Source organism: Symphalangus syndactylus, chromosome 19, assembly GCF_028878055.3.
Source record: "Symphalangus syndactylus isolate Jambi chromosome 19, NHGRI_mSymSyn1-v2.1_pri, whole genome shotgun sequence".
NCBI classification, from domain to species: Eukaryota; Metazoa; Chordata; class Mammalia; order Primates; family Hylobatidae; genus Symphalangus; species Symphalangus syndactylus.
The window spans coordinates 57,785,338-57,798,755 of record NC_072434.2 but is presented as its reverse complement, the minus strand read 5'-3'; positions in this window follow the sequence as shown (position 1 = coordinate 57,798,755).

Below are 13,418 nucleotides of genomic sequence, written 5' to 3'. Positions count from 1 at the left end.
CTGCTTCAGCCTCCCGAGTAGATGGGATTACAGGTGCCTGCCACCATGCCCGGCTAATTTCTGTATTTTTAGTAGAGATGGAGTTTCACTTGTTGGCCAGGCTGGTCTTGAACTCCTGACCTCAGGTGATCTGCCCGCCTCGGCCTCCGGATGTGTTGGGATTACATGTGTGATCCGCCACGCCCAGCTATTAAGTTTCTTTTAATTATGAGCTGTAATGTTTCAAAGCATTTCAAATTTTCTCATGTAGTGAACAATCTCTGCTTTCTGAATTAAGTATACCCATTAACCAGGGCTTCAGGAGATGATCTATCAAGTGAGTGGCTCTGAAGCTGAAGTACCATTAATTTCACCTAAATACTTTTCTGTGTATGCAGTTTCAATGACAGATAATAAACTGAGCTGGGTCTTAAATGACAGAGACTCAGTCCTTGCCAAAAGGACAGTCATGGACCAATGGGGAAGATATGAAAACAGCTAGCTATAAAGCAGGCAGTATGAAGCACTAACAAACTGTATGACAGATACAACCTTCACCAAAAATGCTGGGCATATCACATACGTGTTCATAATGGTATAAGATAGGCATTAATCCTTTCCATAAGTGTTCATCAAGTGACTATTATGTGCCTAGCACTGCTAGGCATGGATTGGGAGGAAATATGAGTATATACAGCAGGACTTCTGTCCCATAGATCTTAATTTAGTAGGTAAGATGTGTATGCAGAAAAAGCAATGCCAATCACAGTAGTGGTAACAGCTCATATTTATTGAGCATATGTTATTTGTCAGGCACTGTGATGATTAATTTTAGCGTCAACTTGACTGGGTTAGGGAATACCCAGATCGCTGAGAAAGCAGAAGAGAACTGGCATTTGAATTAGTAGACTCAGCAAGGAAGATCCTCAGTATGGGTAGGCACCACCCAATCGGTTGAGGTCCCAGATAGAACAAAAAGGCAGAGGAAAGATGACTTTGCTCTCTCTTCTGGAGCTAGGATACCTATCTTCTTTTACTCCGGGTCCTCAGAAATTCAGGTTCTTCGGCTTTCAGATTGGGAAACTTGCTGTGGCCCGCTGAGGTCCTTGAGCCTTTGGTTTTGGCCTAAGAGTTACACTATCAGCTCCCCTGGTTCTCAGGCCTTCAGACTTGAACTTGGAATGAGCGAAGCCACTGCTTCTCTGGTTCTCCATCTTGTGGACAGCATGCCATGGGACTTCTCAGCCTCCATAATTGCATGAGCCAACTCCCATAATAAATCTCTATCTATCTATCTATCTATCTATCTATCTATCTATCTATCTATCATCATCTATCTCTGTCTGTCTGTCTATCTATCCATCCATTCATCCTTCTATCCTATTGGTTCTGTTTCTCTAGTGAACCCTAACTAATACAGGCACAGTTCTAAATGCTTTACATTTAAATATAATACAATAATGTGATTAAATACAACAGTAAAAAGTAGAATGTGCTAAATATTATACTTTGCAAGTGGTCCAATGCTGAGTAAGTACTTAAAAGGAGGGAAAATCTTCTGACTCAATAATAACAGGTATTGAGCACCTGTTGTGCACCAGGCTTGACACACCCATCATCTCAACATAACTCTTAACACATCTCTACCAAGTGGACATGCCCTCCATATATCAGTGTTCAGAGAAGTTAGGGAGCTGGTCCAAGGAGAGTAAGTGGTGGAACCAGGTGCTGGACACTGGACTTCTTAGGAAAGATGTCACAAATCAGGCACTGATGGCCAGAATGGGTCTCAGCTTTGTTCAACTTAAATATAGGATACAAGCATGTAGTCCAACGGACCTAAGAAGAGTGAAAGTATTTTAACAAAAATAGCAGCCTCCTGCTCCTCTCTTCCATACCCAGCCCTGCTTTTTTCTCTTACATCTGGTTCCATTTGGCAGGACAGCTCCTTGAGGGCAAGGATTGTCCCCTAATCTCTGTGTGCCCAGTGCCCAACACAGGCCAGTGTCCTGAAGTAAACTGGCCCTTAGTTTGATCCTTTTTTTTTTTTTAAGACAGGATCTTGCACCATCGCCCAAGCTGAAGTGCAGTGGCACGATCATAGCTTATTTGCAGCCTGAAACTCCTGGGCTCAAGTGATTCTCTCATCTCAGCCTCTGGAGTAGCTAGGACTACAGGTGTGCACCACCACACCCGGCTAATTTATTTATTTTTTGTACAGATAGGGTCAGGCTATGTTGCTCCAGTCTGCTCTCAAACTCCTGTCCTTAAGCAATCTTCCCACCTTGGCCTCCCAAAGTGCTGGGATTATAGGTGTGAGCCACTGCCCTTGAGTGGAATCATTCTTGAGTAAGAATCATTTCAGTTTCTTCTCACAAAGTTGGAACATTAAAAAAAAAAAATTAGTGAGTAAGCATAATATACAAAAATATTTCCACTTAGTGGTCAGACTAACAGTAGCTTACTGTTGAAAACAACAACGAAAACAGGTGAAAGTTAGCCGTACCCATTTCATTCAGACAGTCCCAGCTGGGGTCCCTGCTCTTCTCTCCATTATCCTTGAGCAAGTTATTCAGCCACTCCAGATAAGTTCTGGCATGTGTTAATTCTCCATGAATATCTGTCATTACCATTTCCTAACAGAAAGGACCAAATGTCTTTGATCATTTACTAAGCCTATGCCCACATTTCTTGGCAGGGATAAACTATCCAAAAGTCACAGACTATTGACTTAAATGAATGTATGGAATGAAAGCACTGATTTAATAAGCTCGGTGGCATGACATTCTCGGGGCATGGGTGAGGAGGAAGCTGACGCAGGAGCAGAGATGCTAATGGGGGTGAGAGCAAACTGCAGAGGCAGCAGGATGGCTGTGCACCCAACAGAAAAGCAGCATGGGGGTTTAATGAGGGACACACAGTCCTCTTTCTTAAGTAGCCTCCTGGAGGGCATGACTGTGAGTTTGACAGCTCTTTATAGCAATAGGTGCAGATAATGATCACTTGAAGTATCAATAAAAGTGTCAATCAAAAAAATATGTTCAGAGAAGCACCCAGCCAGGCCAAAAAAAAAAAAAAAAGTGTATAATGCTTTTTTAAAAGACACCTGAGAATCTGTTTGACTTTGGGAGAGCTTTAAGAAGCAGTGTTTTCTAAATTTTAGGAGTTCATGGCCCAAAAAAGAATTAAAAAAAATTAAGGCCCACCATAGGGCTGCCAACTTGTTATTGCGGCATATAAAGACACTAAGAAACAACCAACAAAAGAATCACCACCTACTTTTGTCACATTTTCATAGAAGATAGGAAATTTTAATGTCAGAAACAGTAGGAAGATCCCAATCTTAGCATAAAGGACAGTCCTTCAAATGGAATACATTTAGCATTATGAAAAGCTTGCTGCATTTCATATTTTTTCTGACTTTCCTGCAATTTCTGGAAGCATTGTCACGAACCAACCAAATGGACCCTGCATTTAGAAACTACTATCCTCTAATGCTGTGGTTTTCAAAGAATAGGCTGTCAGCCAGCAGCATCAGCATGGCTGGGAACCTGCCAGAGATACAAATTCTCAGGCCCCATCCCAGGCTGAAGCAAAAATTCTGGAAGTGGGCCCAGCAACCTGTGTTTCAACAAGTTTTCCAGGTAGTTCTGACGTGCCCAGTTTAAGAATTAACTGTTGGCCGGGCACGGAGGCTCACACCTGTAATCTCAGCACTTTGGGAGGCCAAGGCGGGTGGATCATGAGGTCAGAAGATCGAGACCATCCTGGCTAACACGGTGAAACCCTGTTTCTACTAAAAATACAAAAAAATTAGCTGGGCGTGGTGGCGGGCGCCTGTAGTCCCAGCTACTTGGGAGGCTGAGGCAGGAGAATGGCGAGAACCCAGGAGGCGGAGCTTGCAGTGAGCAGAGATGTCGCCACTGCACTCCAGCCTGGGTGACAGAGCAAGACTCCTTCTCAAAAAAAAAAAAAAAAAAAAAAAAAGAATTAACTGTTGTGAAAGGAAAATATCTTGGGGCCCCAAGATCACTAAGCTACAAGGAAAACTCAAGCTGGAAATTGCTCAGGACAAACGTGCCTCCCGTTCTATTCAAAGTTATCTCTCTGTTCACTGAGATAAATGCATATCTTATTGCATTCTTTTGCTAGAATGTCTCTCCCTAACAAAGGAGTGGGGCTTTCAGGCATAATTAGAAAAGCATGTGAAAAGAGTAAAGTTCCCCAGTCACAATTTAGTGGCTGAGAGAAGCATCTAGTGACTGCCTGTCCTAGGACCCCTCGGATAGTGACAGTTCTGGAGGACAGTTGTCCAGGACAGAAGTGTAAGACTGAGAAGGCCGCGTCAGTGTCCAGGAGATAGTTAACCTCCTGGCCCTCAATGGTCAAGCATACCCGGGGCTCTGTGAGGGTGATGGCATGGGCTGGCACTTGCCCCGGGCACCCCCAGTCCTGCTGCTGGATCATCTGGTTAGTGGCTTCTGACTCAGAGGAGCTTCGTCCCCTGGGGCAATGGGCCTTCCAGTGATTCCCTTGACATAAGGGGCATGGACAAGGGGGCGGCTTATTTCTACTTGGACAATCTTTTTTAAAGTGTCCTTGTAGACTGCACTGGAAACAAGCCCTGTTAGGCATTCAATTTGCCCAGCTTTTCCCTTTTCCAGAGCCTCCAAAGTCCGCTTGCTTGAAGGCCATGAACGAAGCGATGGCTTTTGTTTTATCCTGTTTGTCCCGTTCCACTTGCTTCTCCTGATCTCTATTATAAAAAACCGAGGTTACCAAGTTCAATAGGGTTTCTAAGTTTTGCTCCGGGCCTAAGGTGACTTTTGAAGTTTTTTTCTAATGTCCACAGCTGACTGAGTGATAAACTTATCCTTTAAGATTAGTTGGCCTTCAATAGAGTCAGGTGACAGACAGGTATGCTTCCTCAATGCCTTAGTCTCTACAGAAAGGCAGTAGGATTTTCTTCCTTTCCCTGTGTTATGGTGGACGTCATTGAATAATTCATAGGCTTCTTCCTAGTTTTCCTTAGTCCTTCTAACATGCAAATTAGCAAATGTCTACAGCACTAATCTCCATGTTCTGATTCTATGTCCCAGTGAGGGTCTACACTGGGAACTGCCTGCTGGCCTATGGGGAATCCTTCTCTTTCCTCTGTTGTCGTCCTATCATTGACCTGACTGAGATACCAGAGATCGCCAAGCTCTCGGGCTGCAGTTATGGCGGCACTTCTCTCATTTGGGGTTAGTGTCTGATCTAGCAGTAACGTTCTCTCTCTCCACATCAGATCAAAGGATTGTCCTAAGCCTTGTAAAACATCAATATAGCCATCAGGGTTATCTGAGAATTTACCTAGGTCTATTTTAATTTGCTTTAAGTCTGAGAGAGAAAAAGGTACATGCACTCTGGCTGGACCGAATTCTCCTCCTCCCACTCCTTGGAGGGGGCATAATCAGGGAATATTGGCACTATTTGGTTCATTGTTTACCTCTTTGTCTATCTCTTTTTGGACCGTTTGGGGTGAAGGGGGGTCCTTTTAGTTGGGGAAGGAGTCGGGGGGACGCTGGGGTAAGGAGGTGGACTCTGAGGGCTTCCTGTAGGGCGTAAATCACACTTTTTACAAAATTGCGAGTTGTCTCTTCATGAAAAGAAAGTTTGTACATATGGCACTTCACTCCATTTGCCTTCTTTTCTACAAAAGAGGTCTAGCTGTAAGATGGTGTTATAATTTATGCTTCCCTCAGGAGGCCAGGTTTCTCCCTCTTCAAGAGGATATCGTGGCCAGGTGGTACTGCAGAAGAATATAAGTCGTTTCTTAGCGTCTGAGGGTCAAATTGGTCCCAATTCTCCAGAATACATCTTAAGGGCGTTTTTGCTTTGCGGGGAATGTTTCCCATCTGAAAAAAGAACATAGGGATGCCAACACCCCTAGTCATTTTCCAATGAGCATTAATCGTAGAGTGTCCTCTGTGGTCCTAATGCTTATTCCTTTCCAGGGTGCGTAACCACCCATGGACCTCTGCTTATCGGATTAGGTACGCTCACCGATGTAGCAGTCCTGCACCTGTTTTCCCACCTTCCTTGACCACGAAGAAAGGGGTCCGGGCTGCTGGATTCTAGTGGTCCTTTACCAGCATGCCCAACATTGCCTTTGTGCTCAGCAGTGAGTCCTAGAGCTGGGCTGGGTTCCTGAGTATTTCATAACAACCCAGCTGCCCCATCAAGATGCATTCCCATAAGCAACAGTTCTTATGCAAATTCGTTTCAGAGAGGGTGTAGGTAACCTTTTGAGTCAGGGTTGAGATAGTCTTTTTTCATTCTGTAAGTACTTTAAGGCTTGGCTGAGTGCAAACAACTCCCACGTTTGAGGAGACCAATTATTAGGCAATTCTCCTAACTCTGCTTCCACCAGAGTCTCCCTATCGATTACTGAATACCCATACCTGGGAGGAACCATCTATTGTCCTGTCTTGAAGGGAGTTCCTCCTAGGTCTGGTTGGACCTTTGTATGGTAATTAAGATTTAAATCCCCTGTTAGGAAATCTGCTAGGTTAGGGGAATTATCAGTGGTTAGTGTTAAATTACATTTTTTCTAACAGAATAGCCCCATGCTTTAAGATTTTCGAATTAATAAGCTACATTTTTGCTTTTTTTGACTTAGAATAATTCTGAACTAGTGAGGTTTGCTCACAATGAGGCTTCCTCTAAAAGTTACTTCTCTACTTTCTGTTAGCAAAGCAGTTGCCGCTACAGATTGAATGCATTTGGGCCATCCGCGGGTTACCGGGTTAAGGATTTTTGATAGGAAGTCTACGGGTTGTCAGTGGTCTCAGTGTTTTCAGGCTACGCCCTTGTTTACACTGACAGGTTGTACTGGAGTGTTATACGGGAAGACCTTCAATTATCAATTATAGGTTTTAAATTTACCCTGGCTTTTAACGGAATAGGGCACACTTTTTTTGTTTTTTAACTATTTCTTTTTCTTTGCCTCTCTCTCCCTCCTCTCTCTCTCTCCCTCCTCTGTCTCTCTCTCTCCCTCCTCCATCTCTCTTTCTCCCTCTTCCATCTTGCTCTCTCCCTCCTCCATCTCTCTCTCCTCCTCTTAGCCATTACAAACTTGGGGCCCTGGCAAGGGTGGTGGGGAACGGGTCCCACATAACTGCCCATGTCGAGAGCTGTATACCTAAGTCGGGAGGGACACCAGGGATAAGACTCCTTGGATTTATAGCCTAGGGGCCTAAGGACTCAGAGTAGAGCTTCCTTAGATCCCTCTGGAGATACAACTTGCCAGAGGAAATACAAGTCTGAACCATTAGTACCTAGGAGGCAGGGATCAGAGGAAGTAGATTGAGAGGTAAGGAGAATTTTGGGGCTATACTTTCAAGAAAGTCGTGGTCGGGACCCAGAAGGTATGGGTCAGAAGGAAAGGTAGGGGTGCGCGCATGGGCAACTGTTGAGTAGAGACTTCTGGCTGCACCATGATCTCAACTGGCTAATGCCAGGAGTTCAGGACAACAGCTTTCTGCCTCTAGTTGACCCTGGGCTTCCCCAAGAATATTGAAAGTGGAAGCTGGTTCTAGGCAGACGAATGCTTCCAACCCAGAAGGGTTGGGGGTTGTTAGAGAGCCCTTAATACTCACACCTGAGTCTTAAGTCCAGTGGCCACGCTGATTGTTTTTAACTGGCTGACAGGTGCCTTGTTATTTTCCTCCAATTCTAAGGAAGGATAGGATAGAATAGCAAATGAAAGTGGTCCAATATTACTGACTGCTTTGGAGGTCCCTTCGTGGTTGCCAAAATGTTATCGGGGGGTCCTTGCTCCCAGAGCTCCCAAGATGGTGGCGAGCTGCTTCCAAGATGGTGGCAAGCCTCATGTTCTCTGACCTGGGGTTCTTGGACTCATGGATTCCAAGGGATGGAATCTTGGGCCATGCGGTGAGTGTTATGGCTCTATTAGAAGCCGTGGGTCATGGAAGAGAACCGTGGAACCCAGTGACTAGTGTTCAGCTAGATTAGGATGAACACGGGCGCTTAGCCATGCAGGAACAATGGCAAACCTTCAGCCTGATCAGGAGCGGCAATGGGCGCCTTGCTGGATCAGAAGCACAGCGGACACCCTGCTGGATTCGGAGGGATGAAAGTCAGCAGCGGGTCTGTGATGGCGGCAAACAGCAGTGGTGGATGGCGAGCGAAAGATCAGCTCGAGCCGTAACAAACATGGACCAGAAGAGAGTGCAGTTGCAAGATTTAATAGAGTGAGAACAGAGCCCCCATACGAAGGGAGGGGACCCAAAGAGGGTAGCCGTTGCCAGCTCGAATGCCTGGGTTTATATCCGGATCATTGTCCCTCCCACTGTGCTCTCAGGTGATAGATGATTGGCTATTTCTTTACCTCCTGTTTTTGCCTAATTAGCATTTTAGTGAGCTCTCTTTACTACCTGATTGGTCGGGTGTGAGCTAAGTTGCAAGCCCCGTGTTTAAAGGTGGATGCAGTGACCTTCCCAGCTAGGCTTAGGGATTCTTAGTCAGCCTAGGAAATCCAGCTAGTCCTTTCTCTCACTGGGAAGCAGGTCTGCTCTCTCCATTTTACAGAAAGAAAATCAGCTCAGGGAGGCCAAGTAACAAACATACCCAGTATCACTTGGCTTGTGAGTAACTGAGCCAGGATCCCACACTCAGGTCTGTGGCACTCTGGAGCTCATGCTATTTCCATTATCTCAGAATGCTCTGAAATTTCCATACAAATATTGTTAATTTGGAGGAGGCTGAGCCAGGAAGAAGTGGCCACGAGGGTTGAGTAGGTAGCGTGGTGAGTATGATAGACTTTGGAGTCAAACAAATCTGGGTTGAACGATGTCTGTGCAATTACTAATTATATGACCTTGTGTGTATTTCTACTCTCTCTAAGCCTCAATTTCCTCTTCTGTACAATAGGTATAATAATAGCATCCACTTAATAAGGCTGCTATTAGTAGAAAATAGATTAGTGCTTATAAAGCACTTAGCAAAGTGCCAATACAAGCAAGTACTCAATAAATACCTCTGTTTTTACTACTAAACATATGTGTTCAGCAATTATAAAATTGTAATATAGATGGGTTGCATCTAGATACATGTACATTATAGCAACGTACATCGTTGTCACCTTTCCAATCCCACTGCACACCAACTATTTCTGCCCCTGGACTACATCAGCAACCTCTTAATAGATTCCTGGCCTCCAATTCCTCTCCCTTTGGTAAGCCAGCCTACATATGCTGACAGGCTGATCTCCCTAAAACCTGGTTCTGACTATGCATTACGATGCATCATCCACCTGCTGAAATAATGTCTTCAAAGTAAGTCCAAGTTTCTCTTCTTGGCTTTCAAGGGCTTGCATATGATTCAGCCCCAAATTCCTGCTCCCACCTTGTCCCCACTATTGTCCCACCTTGCTTGTCCCACTTGCTCCCACCTGCTCCCACTTTGTCCCACCTAGTCCCCACTATATGGACTCTGGTTCCAGTTGAACTGAGTTGTGGGCTTTTATTTATAGATACAGTTCCTCCTGCATTTTCTCCATCCAAAAATGGCCACCCATCTCCACACACCTGCCCTCAAATTGTCTTGCTGTCAAATATTTTCAGTGACCCAGTACTACTTCTCTCGTGAAACTTTTCCTGCCATCCCCAAAGAGATGTGAGCAACTTGTTCCTTTGAACTCATTTTGCCTTTATTTTTTAAATTATAGTGGTGTTATGAAAAGAGCTTAGGTTTTGCCACCAGTTAGACCTGAGTTTGAGTTCTGAATCTTCCTTTTATTAGTGTATCATGTCCTTGAGATTAAATTCCTTGTCTGTAATTTGCGGATAATAAAATCCTTTTCTCATGGTGTCTGTGAAGACTAAATGAGACCAAGGCACAGAAGGCCCCCTGCTCAGAGCCTTCAGTGTCTGTCTCGCTCCTCTCCCGTGCGTGGGTAACATGTTTTATGTTCCCTATTTGTTGAGAGTAGGGACTTCACCTTAATCACCTTTGTATTTCTTTCTTTCTTTTTATTTGAGACAGGGTCTCACTCTGTCACCCAGGCTGGAGTGCAGTGGTGCAATCTTGGCTCACTGCAACCTCTGCCCTCTGGGTTCAAGCGATTCTCCTGCCTCAGCCTCCTGAGTGACTGGGATTATAGGTGCCCACCACCATGACTGGCTAATTTTTGTATTTTTAGTAGAGATGGGATTTCACCATGTTGGCCAGGCTGGTCTCGAACTCCTGACCTCAGGTGATCCACCCACCTGAGCCTCCCAAAGTGCTGAGATTACAGGTGTGAGGCACTATGCCCAGCCTACCTTTGTATTTCTCACAGTGTTTAGAATAGTACTTTCTGTTTTTTTTTGTTGTTGTTGTTGTTTTTGAGATGGAGTCTCGCTCTGTCGCCCAGGCTGGAGTGCAGTGGCGCGATATTGGCTCACTGCAAGCTCTGCCTCCCGGGTTCACGCCATTCTCCTGCCTCAGCCCCTTGAGTAGCTGGGACTACAGGTTCCCATCACCATGCCCAGCTAATTTTTTTTGTATTTTTAGTAGAGACGGGGTTTCACCATGTTAGCCAGGATTGTCTCCATCTCCTGACCTCGTGATCCGCCTGCCTCAGCCTCCCAAAATGCTGGGATTACAGGCGTGAGCCACCGCGCCTGGCCGAATAGTACTTTCTACACAGATGCTCAGTAAATACATTTTGGACTGAACTAACTACCACTTACTAGCTAAGTGTGCTCTGTTTGGTTAACCTCTTTCAGCATTCCTTTTCTTGTCCTTAGGGTTAGTGACATTAAATATAAATCTTTATGTTTTTTTCCAGCTGTGTCATTTTTTCATTCATGTGTTAGGTGGTCTCCTAGGTTCTAGGGATGCAATGGTGAGTAAGTCAGGTATCCTATAACTAGAACTCTGTTCCGTAGTAGTGAAAACTCAGCCTAGCACTGGTCCCGGAGTGTGGACTAGCAGGGTTAGTAGAGGCAGATGTTGGCATTAGTGAGAATGTGTGTAGCAGCTTGAAAGAGTTGGAGCCTCTAGGAATAAAGCATTCTTTCATTGTAGGTGGAAAACTCCCTTGTTTCCCTTGGCTTAGTGTGTCACATTGTACACGCTGTTTTTAGAACATGTATTGAGATAGAATTTATATGTCATAAAATTCACCTGTTCAAAGTGTACAATTCAATACTTCTTTAGTATATTTACAGAGGTGGGCAACCATCACCATTTCTAATTTTAGGACAGTTTCATCCCCCAAAGAAACCAGCATGTTTATTTTCTTTTTAAGTTCAGGGTTACAGGTGCAAGTTTGTTACATAGGTAAACTTGTGTCATAGGGTTTGTTGTACAGATTATTTCACCACCCAGATATCAAGCTTAGTAGCTGTTAATCGTTTTTCCTGATCCTCTCCCTCCTCTCACCCTCCAACAGGCCCCAGTGTGTGGTGTTCCCCTCTATGTGTCCATGTGTTCTCATTATTTAGATTATTTAGCTCCCACTTGAAAGTGAAAACGTGGTATTTGGTTTTCTGTTTCTGTGTTACTTTGGTAAGAATAGTGGTCTCCAGGTCCATCCATGTCCCTGCAAAGGACATGATCGCATTCTTTTATATGGCTGCATAGTATTCCATGGTGTATATGGATGACATTTTCCTTATCCAGTCTATCATTGATGAGCATTTAGGTTGATTCCATGTCTTTGCTACTGTGAATAGCAGCACATTTATATTTGTGAAACAGGCTGAGTTAATATCTTTGCCCAAATCAAGTCCTGGCTTTCTTCACCAGCACAGTAATGTTGCTCAGCTAGTTACGAAGATGATAGGGTTGAACAATGAGAGTATGATTCTCAAGTAAGTGGGCTTGAAACTAAACGTCAACCCAAGATCCTCTGGGCAGACTCCCCAGCCAAATTAAAGGCAGACACCCCAGCTAACTTAATCTTCGTTACATGTGGCAACAGTCCTATCAGCCTTTTGCCCAACCAGCTTCAGTGCTCTCTGCCAAGGACAAATTCCTTCTGCTGGCAGTCACAGGCTAAACCAACTGGGGCCTGGCCTCTCCTCTCATTCTTCCTCACATGTGCTCTTACATCCCCTTCCCCGCAAACTCCACTCACTCCAATCATCTCTCTGTCCTGTCTTCAAGTGTGCTCTTGCAACAACAAAACCCTCTCCTGATCCTGCCTCCCTCCCTCCCCACCCCAACCATGGCCCTCATGTCTCATTTTCTCTTTACACAACAAGCACCTTTGCAAAATAATACCTTTGCCTAAGTCAGGTCCTACCTTTCCTCACCAGCACAGTAATGTTGCTCAGCTAGTTTGTGAAGACGAAAGGGTTGAGAAATCATAATGTGGAAACACACCTTAATTTGATCTTTGGTATTCACTTGGTAAATTGGTCTGAACATGTCATAACCCTAGATGTCCCCTGGGAAGACTCTGTTAAAGGCAAACACCTCAGCTAAGTCAATCTTCTCCAGGCACCTCAAGGATCCTATCAGCCCCTTGCCCAGCCAGCATCTCTCACCTTCTCTTAAAGACAAGTTTTTGGCCAGGCACGCTGGCTCATGCCTGTAATCCCAGCACTCTGGGAGGCTGAGGCAGGAGGATCACTTGAGGTCAGGAGTTTGAGACCAGCCTGGCCAACATGGTGAAACCTTGTCTGTACTAAAAATACAAAAATTAGCAGGGCTTGGTGGCACATGTCTGTAGTCCTAGATACTAGGGAGGCTGAGGCAGGAGAATTGCTTGAACCTGGGAGGCAGAGGTTGCAGTGAGCCAAGATCGCACCACACTGCAACCAGCCTGGGCAACAGAGCGAGACTCCATCTCAAACAAATAAATAAATAAAAAAGACAAGTTCCTTGGCTGAGGGATGGCCATACTGGCTGCTCCCACTTCCTTGCTCCTATACCCACAGTAGCCTTGCTTCAGCTCTGGTGACTCTCTGCTAATCACTGGCTTCTAGGCCACCAATGGCTTTAGAATTGCTAGATCCAGTGGGCTCTTCTCAGTCCTCCTACCTGCCCTCTCAGTCTCCTCTCTCCTCCTGAAACCTATTGGGGAACCTGCCCCTGATCATCACATAGGTTCTTTTCTATTTTCCCTAAGCATTGGCCAGGTTGAGAAATAAAGGGACAGAGTACAAAAGAGAGAAATTTTAAAGCTGGGCGTCCAGGGGAGACATCACATGTCGGTAGGTTCTGTGATGCCTCCTGAGACGTAAAACCAGCAAGTTTTTATTAGTGATTTTCAAAAGGGGAGGGAGTGTACAAATAGGGTGTGGGTCACAGAGATCACGTGCTTCACAAGGTAATAGAATATCACAAGGCAAATGGAGGCAGGGCAAGATCACAGAACCACAGGACCGGGGCGAAATTAAAATTGCTAATGAAGTTTCGGGCACACATTGTCATTGATAACATCT